The sequence below is a fragment of the Schistocerca americana genome, chromosome 8, assembly GCF_021461395.2.
Source record: "Schistocerca americana isolate TAMUIC-IGC-003095 chromosome 8, iqSchAmer2.1, whole genome shotgun sequence".
Taxonomy (NCBI): domain Eukaryota; kingdom Metazoa; phylum Arthropoda; class Insecta; order Orthoptera; family Acrididae; genus Schistocerca; species Schistocerca americana.
In genome coordinates this window covers 98,570,279-98,582,286 of record NC_060126.1, presented here as the reverse complement: position 1 = coordinate 98,582,286, position 12,008 = coordinate 98,570,279, and the positions used below count along the sequence as shown (strand labels likewise).

At 42.4% G+C, this 12,008-nt stretch overlaps 1 protein-coding gene across 1 annotated transcript in view; it reads right to left on the bottom strand.

The window, feature by feature from the left end:
• Positions 1-10,647, bottom strand: part of LOC124544655 (cholesterol transporter ABCA5-like) — a 347,877-nt gene extending 337,230 nt beyond the window's left edge. The window contains exon 1 of the mRNA XM_047123269.1: positions 9,985-10,647. The gene's annotated coding sequence lies outside the window, so the exon portion shown is untranslated. The remainder of the gene's footprint in view (positions 1-9,984) is intronic.
• Positions 10,648-12,008: the final 1,361 nt, after the last annotated feature.

The following is a 12,008-nucleotide window of genomic DNA, read 5'->3' as shown; positions in this document are numbered from 1 at the left end:
TGCTGAAGAATTATGACGTTTTTGGAGAACGAAAATCTCCTCTATAAAAATCAATATGGATTCTTGCGAAACTCAGCTCTGTTCCTTTATGAGATACAAAACGCTGTATTTGACACCGTCCCGCATTGCCGTTTACTGAAGAAAAAAAAAAAAAAAAGAAAAAAAAAAAAAAAAAAAGGATTGCCGAGTATAGGACTAGATTGATAGATTGAAGACTTACTTGCAGATAGAACTCAACACATCGCCCTTAATGGAACAAAATCGACAGATATAATGGTAATTTTCGGAGTACCTGAATGGAGTGTGATTTATATGTATATAAATGGTCTATCAGAAAGCAGCGGGAGCTGTTTGAAATTGTTCGCAGATGAGGCGGTTGTCTATAAGAAGGTAACAACGCCAGAAGACAGTATCGATTTGCAGAATGACCTGCAAGAGAATTAATGAACGGTACGGGCTCTGGGAGTTGGGCTTGAACGTAAATAAATGTAACAAATTGCACATCTATAGAAAATAAATACACTACTTGACAATTACACTATAGATGACAAATTGCTGGAAACAGTGTCTACTGTAAAATATCGAGAAGTAACTGTCCAGAACGACCTTAACTCTTTCAGGGTAGGCGGTACAACATATGTACCGCTATTCGTCCTTGCTTCAATGCATGGTGGTACAAAACATGTACCACTTAATTGTAAAGTCCTGACTCGTCCAGTATGAAGGTATGTTTTCTGAACCACCCACTGTATGTAATCTGGTAGTCCCCACAATGACAGAAAGAGATCAGAAGTAGCGTTGCTCCATGCAGTCCGTCTGTGGCGACTGTTTTCTGCAGTGTGCACAGTGCTGCTGATTTTTGCCCTGTGCGATCGAGCACGTAATTGCTTCCGCCTTTACGTTATACATTGTTGATTCAGCTGTTTACAACAGGTAAGATAATGATTGTTATACATTCAGAATCACTCTAGAATTCACGGTTCTTGGATATTTCTATAGAAGACGAGTATTTAGTGAATAATTCAGAATCCAAAATATATACCACCATACATCAACGTTCCTCTACTACGTGAGATACTGCTTTGACTATCGAGTAGTGTTACACGTTTTGTGCATTGTTTGTGCAATCAAGTTGCATGGGGGTGTAAGTGAAGTTCATATACGTAATTTAAGGCGTTATCTTCCATTTCAATTGATAATGAATCGCTTTAGGGAAGTACTGAAAGATGATGAGATAATGGAAATACTCGATGCCGAAATACCTTCAGGTCAGAATTCGTCAGACGATGTGGTGACGACCCAGATTACTGCGTACCACATTCAGGAGTGGTTATTTCTCAAACAAGCTCTTCAGACAAAAGTGATTCACCTGAGAAAATACACACTCAATGGACTTGTCATGTTACTGTTCTGATGGAACTGTATACAGTTCAACTGCTGACCCTGAACAAGTAGCATCACATAGTGCAGGTGATGGAAATGCAACTCCCGTAGCTGTAACATCGCGTAAACAGCCTCCCCAATGGGGGAAAACAGAAAGACCCCAACAATCTCCGCATTTTTCCTAAGTAACTTCTCCTGCTGCGCATGTGAGAGACTTAGAGGATTCCACTCCCCTTAATTTGTTCATATCTTATGATGTACTTCAGTGGACTGTTATGCAGACTAATCTTTATGCTGAACAGGAGTGCCAGAAAAATGGGAAACTTTACAACCACACAACATGCAGGGAGATGAAAACTTTTCTTGGCTTGAACATTCTCATGGACATAAAACCACAGGCAAGTTACAGGGCTTACTGGAGCTCTGCTCCTGATGTTCATGCTACCTACATTAGTTCAAGGATGACTGTTAATCGTTTTGGGTTGTTTTGTCTCATTTGCATCTAAATGACAACAGCTGCATACCAAAGCAGGGTGAGGAAGGTTATGGTAAGCTGTACAAGTTACAACCGTTTTTGTCTATGGTGGGTGACAATTTCAGAAGTGCCTATCATCCAAGTGAATATGTAGGTGTAGATGAGCCGATGATCAAATTCAAAGGCAGGTCATCCTTGAAACAGTACTTACCTAAAAAACCAACCAAAAGAGGCTACAAAGTGTGGATGTTAGCAGGTAAGCCTTGTTATGCACTAAAATTCGATACTACTGGTAAAATAGGCAACACAACGGAAAAAACATCTTGGCGATAGTAGTAAAGGGCTGTTGACAGGCAGGTCTTGAAGGCAAAAATCATAGAGTTTTCTTTGACAGTTATTTCACCAGTGTACAACTGAGGGAGGATCTGAAAAGGAAACAAATACATGTATGTGGTACTGTCAGTATATCAAGAAAGAATCTAGCTGAACCAAGACAAAGAATGGAAACGTGGTGAATACGACTGGGGTACAAGTGACACTGGGCTGTCTATTGTAAAATGGACGGACAAAAGGACAGTGCATTTGTTGTCAAGCTTTCATGACCCAAGAACCACAACACAAGTACAGCGGAAAGAAAGGAACGGAACTGTGAAAAAGCTGCCTTACTTTCTACTGGTGGTTGACTACAACGAAAATATGAACTGTGTGGATACATTTGATCAAAGGATGATGATGATGATTGGTTTGTGGAGTGCTCAACTGCGCTGTTATCAGCGCCTGTACAAATTCCCAACTTTTGCTCAGTCCAAACTCGCCACTTTCAGGAATGATGATGAAATGATGAGAACAACACAAACACCAAGTCATCTCGAGGCAAGTGAAAATCCCTGACCCCGCCGGGAATCGAACCCGGGACCCCGTGCTCGGGAAGCGAGAACGCGACCGCGAGACCACGAGCTGCGGACTTGATCAAAGGAAATCAGCATATGACTTTGACAGGAAGAGTATGAAATGGTGACCTCTTATCTTCTGGTATCGTGAATGCCTTTCTGCTTCACAAGGAACTGAAGGTTTAAACAATGACGATGCAGAACTTTCAGAGAGAAGTGTCCAGAAGCCTGATTGCTTCAAGAAGAAGAGGCAGGCGCCTGAGCAGTTTAGTAGAGATTAGCAAAAAGAAACTTCATGTGATCAAAACCGCGAGAATAGTAAGTTCAGCACACCAGCCACAAAGAACTCCACAACGAAGATGTGCAAATTGCAGGCACCAAGGAAGAACCGAATGGATGTGTTGCGTGTGCCAGGTACACATAATGTACCACCATTGTTTTCGAAAGACTCTTTTGAAATACATCATAATGTCTACTAATGCTTTCATTCTAATGTAATTATATAACTTTAACCCAATTTTTATTAATTCATTCAACAAATAAAAGTCTTGTGCAATAAGGGTCGAAATTTGTCTCATACCCCCGTGCATGAAAGAGGTAAGTGGAATGACTGCATTAAACAAATAGTAGGAAATGCACACGCGAGCCTGATATTCATAGGTAGAATCTTAGGGAAATGTAACTCATCCACGAAGGCAGTAGCTTATAAGGCGCTTTTTCGACCGTTTCTTGAGTACTGTTTATCGATCTGGGACCCTTACCGGACAGTACTTATAGGAGTTCCTAGGTGGAGCGCCACTTTTCGTGACGGGTTCGTTTAGTCGGCGCGAGAGCGTTTCAGATATGCTCAACAAACTGCAGTGGCAGACGTTACAAGATGTGCGTTGCGCATCACGGCGAGGTTTACTGTTGACATTTCGAGAGAGCACTTTGCGGGAAGAGCCGGACAACATATTACTTCCTCTCACATACAGCTCACGAAATTCGAGACAATCATTCTTTCCATGCGCCATTCGTCAGTGGAACAGGGAAGGGAGCGTCAGTTGGTGGTACTAACAAGGGAACCTCCCCATCGCACTCCCCTCAGATTTAGTTGTACGTTGGCACAGTGGATAGGCCTTGAAAAACTGAACACGGATCAATCGCAAAAACAGAAAGAAGTTGTGTGGAACTATGAAAAAAAATAAGCAAAATATACAAACTGAGTAGTCCATGCGCATGATACACAACATCAAGGACAGTGTGAGCTCAGGAGCGATGTGGTCCCGTGGTTAGCGTGAGCAGCTGCGAAACGAGAGGTCCTTGGTTCCAGTCTTCCCTCGAGTGAGAAGTTTGCTTTCTTTATTTTCGCAAAGTTATGATCTGTTCGTTCGTTCATTGACGTCTCTGTTCACTGTAATAAGTTTAGTGTCTGTGTTTTGCGACCGCACCGCAAAACCGTGCGATTAGTAGACGAAAGGACGTGCCTCTCCAATGGGAACCTAAAACATTTGATCGCAAGGTCATAGGTCAACCGATTCCTCCACAGGAAAACACGTCTGATATATTCTATACGACACTGGTGACGGCATGTGCGTCACATGACAGGAATATGTTGTCGACCCACCTAACTTGTACACTTGGCGAATGGGTAAAAAGATTCTTCTACCTTGCCCGATTTAGGTTTCCTTGTGGATGTGATAATCACTCCCAAAAAAGTGATGAAAACATAAGAGTTTGTCACATAAACTACAACAAATGAATGCAACAGTTTCACAGTCGCACAGTTTTCCCTGTGCTCTGTCAAAACATATGTTTTGTTTCCATGTTTGCTTAGGTGTAGCGTCCCCATACTACGGCGCAGTTACCTCGCATCGGACGGACAGAAAATAATTGTCTGAAAATAAAAAATTAAACTTTTCACTCAAGGGAAGACTTGAACCAAGGACCTCTCGTTCCGCCGCTGCTCACGCTAACCATGGGACCACGGCGTTCTTGAGCTCACGTTCTTCTTGATGTTGCCTATCATGCACATGGACTATACTCAGTTCGTATATTTTGCTTATTTTTTCATAGTTCCACACAACTTCTTCCTGTTTTCTCGATTGATCTGTGTTCAGTTTTTCAAGGCCTATCCACTGTGCCAACTTATAACTAAACCTGAGGGGGATGCGATGGGGAGGTTCCCTTGTAAGTACCCTCCGCCACACACAGTTATGTGACTTGCAGAGTTATGATGTAGATGTTGAAGGGGACTTGATCGCAATCACCATCCTCGCTATCTGAACGTGCCACTATGGTATAAGATTTCCCTTGAAAATCATACAGGGCCTGCATTGTTTGCAATCCGAAACGACTCGAAGCTGTATTGAATGCTAACGTGTTTCCTACACCGTATCGGCCATGGCAATGTGTTGCGCTTCTGTTGTTTTCGTATTTTTGTCTACGTCCTGCTGTTGCCATAAAAAGACCTAGGAGAAATCGATGAGTGACTTGAGCCTCGAAGTGGCAAATAAACTGAAATCATACGATATCAGTGACACCATTCACTTCACTTTTTATTAAGTAAACACGTAAATATTCGACCAGGCCTACCTACTCAATTCGCATGACATGCAAGTTAAAATGAGGTGTACCATAAAGTATACGGCATCTCCCAAGAATCACTCTCTGTTAGCCTAATAGGAACAGGAGATCAATACACAATATGCACACTGTGTTGACAAGAACTAATATTGGAAACAAGCAAACTAATAGCGATTACCATGGGCGTAACGCTCGCAACTTTCGGTTACTCCACGAGCAAAACTCAGACATGAGTCCCACTTTCGTGCCTTTTTTTTTAATAATAATAATAATAATAATAATAATAATAATGCACTGCCAACGTACACATAGAAGTTGGAGAAGGAAACAGCTTTTAAAATCATTCCTTGTTGAGAAGTGTTTCTCTTGTGTAAATTAAAATATTTCCTCGCAGAAGGACAAGGCCGTCGTTTATTGTTGACAACTTTTTAATCGGTTAACACATATACTAGCTGTGTTGTGTTTCTCTTTGCACAAGAATATTTCTGCTGTTGGTTTCCTTTTTTTTCTGTTTCACACGCAGTGCGATGCACGTCCTCAGAGAAGAGGTCTGTTGCAAGATTAATGGTGATAGATATAATGTTGGCAGCTGATTGTGTGTTCATGTATTTATGCTTTTCAACATTGTTCTACATACGTGTTCACAGTAGTGTAATTTAACCACGTCCCATGTTCTAGTTATATCGCTGATTATACTTCTTATGCACTTTCTAACGTCCTTCTAGATTAGCTGTATATGGTTTTCTTTCCAAATCTTGTGACAAGCGAGACAGCTTTGCCGGTGTTAAATCGCTGGACGCGCTTTCGGGAGGAGTGAATTTCGTACCCCCTTCTTGGGTTTCCTCAAGTTGCTAAGGTGAATGCTGGAGTGGTTCCATTGATAAGGCCATGGCCGACTTTCTGCCCTTGCCTCCTATTCTGCTTGGTATGTGTTTTATGTATGTGTAAGTTCTGTAATGTACGTGACATGCCTGATGTACTGAATAGTCTACATACAAATGAATAAAATAAACGGAGATGCAGATTTTGTGATGATCTTAACCCTTTAAATGGCAAAAGTTTTTTTTCCAATGTAACAACGAAATACATGTCAGTATGTACTCTTTGGGAGTAGAAATGAATAAGCATGATCAATTATTTGTTTCCAAATGTACCTGGAGTTATGGGGTGGTAATTACTCACACCAATGCATAAGGAGAAAAGATAATACTTGTTATTTCCAGATGTTTACCCGTGGTATAGATAAACTTACGAGCGTCACTTAAAGGGTCAACTAACGACTCCCCTGTAAGGCCACAATTTTGAATGACGAGACAGTTTCAGGACACTCACCACAGAATATACGTGAAGAGAGAGAACAAAATTAGGTATACATCGCGATCCTGTTTTAAATCTATAGAGCATTAATCAAAAAGACTGTAGACCTATGCTGACACCCCTCTATTTGCAGTGCAGTGTGAAATACCAGTGGGGCTCAAGGCTAAGATGACAGCGGCGCCAACACAACACTTCGTTGTATGCTAAGGACAACTGTGTTTTTATAAATAAATACAACCGCTGCAGAGTATTATCTAATATCAAACGGAAACCAAATTTAGTCACGTGTTACGGGCAAAGGCAGTAGCGACTATGGAACGAGCTATAAAATATTTAATTTATTATTCCTCCAATAAGGAAATTACATGTTCTCAGTCAAATCTTCTAAGTGGCATGATTTTGTTTTTGTATCCATTTCCATTGGTGTGACTACTTAACACTACATACTTAATTGTAGACTTAAAACTACATAATAAAGTTAGCAGGTTTATTCATTGCTGTTCCCAAGGAGTACATGTTGACACGTATTTCATTGTTACGCTACTGACATTGCTAAGATCGGCTTATATGCTTTAGATGCACCAGAAGCCTATCATGGATCAGTCGGCCTCAAATATTTCAGAGCGCCCTGTGTTTATTGGCAACGATGTAACAAATCTTTAGCGCTCAATCCGGGAGCTTATTCTCCTCCTACGCGAGTTGCAATTTCGTATCGCATACCTCTTTCTTCTTTGGCTAGATCATCGGATTCTGTTTTTCGTTCATCGCGAGGGAAACAATTTTGAGTGAGGAAGAGTCTATTCCACGGAGGGGGAACGACTGACATTTCCGTGACAGGAGGTAATTTTGTTTGCCACTGTCATACAATAAAGTCACGGGTCCAGCGTGACAAAAAGTCATATATAGCTCATATGCCTCTTTGCGAACTATTACGGAAGCGTTTTTTAACTTTCGCAGCCTCTACGCAAGTTCTACGTAGTGATGCAAAAACATTTCTGGTTCCGCCTCAAAAATTCTCCAAATTTTCCATTGTGCCTCTATTTAATTACACTGTAAGTTCAGTCTCGGCTCTGAGCACTATGGGACTCAACTGCTGAGGTCATTAGTCCCCTAGAACTTAGAACTAGTTAAACCTAACTAACCTAAGGGCATCACAAACATCCATGCCCGAGGCAGGATTCGAACCTGCGACCGTAGCGGTCTTGCGGTTCCAGACTGCAGCGCCTTTAACCGCACGGCCACTTCGGCCGGCAGTTCAGTCTCGAATAGTGGTTTATGACAAAGAAACGAAATAAGATAAAAATGCATCTCATTGTAAATAACGCTACAAAAGGGAACTGGTCTAACATTAAGCTGAAATGTGGCGCTCATTTCTCGGTATCAGTCAGTAATGAGGGCATGTTTTGTTTGACAGCGGAAATAGGAAGTTTGTTTATTTTTGATGATTTGGCACCATCCTATGTAAGGTATGAGCTGTATATTTAGTCCGAGTGAGTAGTAAACTCAGAGTGAAAGACGCCAGTAAATAACTCGCTAATATTCAATAGTGCAATGCAAACTTTTTTTATTCTCTACTGAATTACTAAGTAATATCAGTGTACCGTGCCAGTATTCATGACAATACTGAAGGAGCCCTGATTCAGTTTGGTGACTAGGCAATGTTCGTCGCCTATCACTGTACGTCGGATAGTAACAATTTCCGGATGCTCTGTTGTATTTAGCGAAATAAATTACTTGGGGCTTGTTCCTCAAGAAGCAATATTCATGGGAAAGTTCCGCAGCAAAGAATGAACATCCAGCTGCAACGACGTTTTGGATACCATAAACTGTTCTGTATCTTGTGACAGTTACAAATATTATCATGTCAATCTCACGTTATCACTAAATGGAAATACGAGCAAATTTTATTAATACGATTAGTTAAGACACATGACTGGCGAATGCCAGTGATATAAAGTTATGCGTGAATGTTTACGGTAGTGACATCTTGAAGTATCGACATACCAACTGCAGTTAGGAAATATTTGCGTAGTATCTATAATTATGAAGCTGAGAATGACGTTTCAGTATGTTCTCAAGAATGCCATAAGTGGTACTGATTATCAGAGGGCGAGAGCAAGGCCGACCGAGCGAGAGAGAGCGAGAGAGAGAGAGAGAGAGAGAGAGAGAGAGAGAGAGAGAAATAGTGTAAAGTGATCATTGCTGCAAGTTTAGTCACATTAAAAGCAGGAACTACTCTTGTGGGAATTCTATGTATTAATGTAGTAGACTCTTCGTGATAAGCTGGGCATAACTCGCAGGCACGTATCTAGGAGGATGATATTAATAAAGCGAACCACCCATGGGCCGATGTGTACAGAAGAGGCAGAAGAAACCCACTCGTGTCACTGAAGAAGCTACTGATATCATCAAGGTAGAGATGCACCTCACTGACAGCAGGGCCTATGCCATAGATGCTGATTCCCGCTAAAAATGAAACAGCGAATTTGTGAGTCAACCCACTCGTGTCACTGAAGAAGCTACTGATATCATCAAGGTAGAGATGCACCTCACTGACAGCAGGGCCTATGCCATAGATGCTGATTCCCGCTAAAAATGAAACAGCGAATTTGTGAGTCAACCAACTGCACAAGATTCCGAGGAACAGCTGATTTATTTTTAGACTCAATACACTTTAAGTGATGGACTATCATGCATTACATGCTTGTAACTAGAATTCTGGATGTATAAATATAATTAAAGCACATTGCGGTAAGAGGCCCTTTCTTAAAACTTCGACAGATGAAAATATTTGAAATGAAGAGGGCTGTAAGGCAAACAGTTCGGTAAGATATCGCAACAAGAATCTCACTGCCTGTCAGTATCAGGAAACTGTATGTATTGACGTAAATTATTTGCGAATGACAATTCAGTGTCCACAATACACTGTCTCATTCGTTTCAGGTCATTTCAACGCAGCAACCCTTTGTTTATCATCTGAAATTAATGTACAGTGATTTTAAATACTTCTATATGAGTTATCTGAGACTATAACTCATCTGATGAAATCATATTTTCAAGCTAAAATAAACTATCACAGCAGAGTACAAGTAAAGTAACAGTTAGCAAATTTTAATGCCTCACTCACGACTTAAATTTAAGACGTTTTTAGTAAAGTTAATTAAACCATATTTTTTTAGTTAACACGGTAAATTTTTACAATGCAGAGCCGAGGTTCTGTGCAGTTATACTGTTATTTCGTATTTCAGGAATGGAACACGACCAGTAGTAGCGGTGACAGCTGAGCAATGACCACAAAAAGACTATCATCTCTACGATATCATAAAGTCTCCTCGATAAAGCAAAGATACTCACGGAAGCGGAATAAAAGCAGAGAAAAACGAATCACATCTTCTACCGCAGACGACAATGGGAAGAGCGCAGCGGAGGGCGACAGTGCGCCGCCAGCAGTCTCCGCCACATACCGAGCCAGGGGCGGATCGCGGCGCCGCCGACACTCGTGAAAACACCGGCCACCACCACTTACACAGCACCAGCACTCACACGCAATGCCGCTGCTCTGAGTCTGATCCCTCTAGCGCCAGACGCAGCCGGCGTGGCGCGCACCGCCACATTCAACTGTTTCTTTCACGTATCGATTCTCGACAGCATTATTGATCTCGGCGCTCCACGGCGGCAGTCGCAGCGGCGCACATGCGTTTCGGCGATAGTTGGCGCCTGGCCCGCAGCACCATATTTGCGTCGAACAGTTCCTTCTTAAAGGGAAGACGAAGAAATTTCAGTTGCTTCGACCGTCGTTGACGCCGAACCGTGGCGCGACGGGTGATCCCAGGGCAGACGGCTGTTCCGCCCCGTCAATAATCACATTCTGTAATTCGACTGGGACGCTCGCCACTGACTTCCTCTCCCCTGTGGGCAGTTTACGTGTTGGATTGGCGTCGCCTTCCAGCTCTGGGAACCGGGCGAGCGCGTTCGTCTGCGAACACACGGGGCGCGCTGACACGGCCGGCCCGCAGCAGAGCGCTCTACCGTCTGGCCCAGGCGAGCTGACTGAGCGCTTTGCAAACGGCCGACCTCCCCTCCCGGCCCTTCCATTCCCCCACCACCGCGCACCCGGCACTGCAGCTTTAACCCTCTCAGCGAGACTCCGCGCTTTCATTGCCTGCGCAATGGAGAAGTTGCCGATCGCGCAGTACGTTGCTTCGCTCGCGCGGTGTGCTGTACCTTGATTTTGCGTGAAATGTGTTTCGTACCGATGTAATGAAAGTCATATTCACTGCTCAATTGCTGCTGTGAAAGTATGTTGGCGGCGATCAATATTAACGCTCACAGATAATTAATACTGGTAAACAGCATTTTTGTTACAGGGAATGTGAATGGATAACTGTGCAAAGTTGTGGGTGCTGAATTGGAAAATAAAATCAACTTTTGGCTATCGGAGGCAGCTTGCTAGTGACACAAACACACATTGTCTATCAGAATCCTTGAGATACTTCTGTGACTCAAAGACGAATATGTCAAAGGGGGATATCAGATTTGTTAAAGAAGACCATAAGAGGACTCATGTTTTTCATTTAGCCTGAAAAATTCCGCTAAGAAAGATCCGTGTTTTTCATTTAGCCTGAAAATTTCCATAAAAAACGACAAACCACTTTATTCGACAATGATCTCGGGAGTTTTCACCACACCAAGATATAATCTCGTTATTTAGTAGTGTTTGAGTTGAGAAAGTGACCAGGAATGGACGAGCGCGAAGTTTTTGTGACAGTGATATCACTGTCAAGGCTGTTGGAATAAAGAGAGCTCTGTTCGACAGGAAAGCTACAACAATTTTTGAAGGCGAAAAGGCTAATAATCTGGAATTATTCAACCATGCACTTTCCCAAATTCCCAAATGTTAGTATGCTTCTGTGACTTCTTGGAATGTAGAAAGATAATTTTCCGCAGTGGTGTTCCGATGGACAAACGCGTGAGCTTAAATGAGGAGAATTTGGATTACTATATGAAGTGTCGGCAGAAGTGCCAACACCGTGTTGTTTGAGGAAGCCGAAATGCACGCTATAAGCTCACGCAGGATGGCGTGAGGTCTGAAACAGGATACTTAATGAATGCTATAAAGAAAAGTACGTAGCTTCTGGAATACTTAACTTTAATCCACAATTGGTGAACATTGGTCTTGTTACTGTACATGCTTCATTAGATACATAGCAAAAGATAAATGGCGCCTTGCTAGGTCGTAGCAATTGACTTAGCTGAAGGCTATGCTAACTATCGTCTCGGCAAATGAGAGCGTAATTTGTCAGTGTGGCGTCGCTACCAAAGTCGGCTGTACAACTGGGGCGAGTGCTAGTAAGTCTCTTTAGACCTGCCGTGTGGCG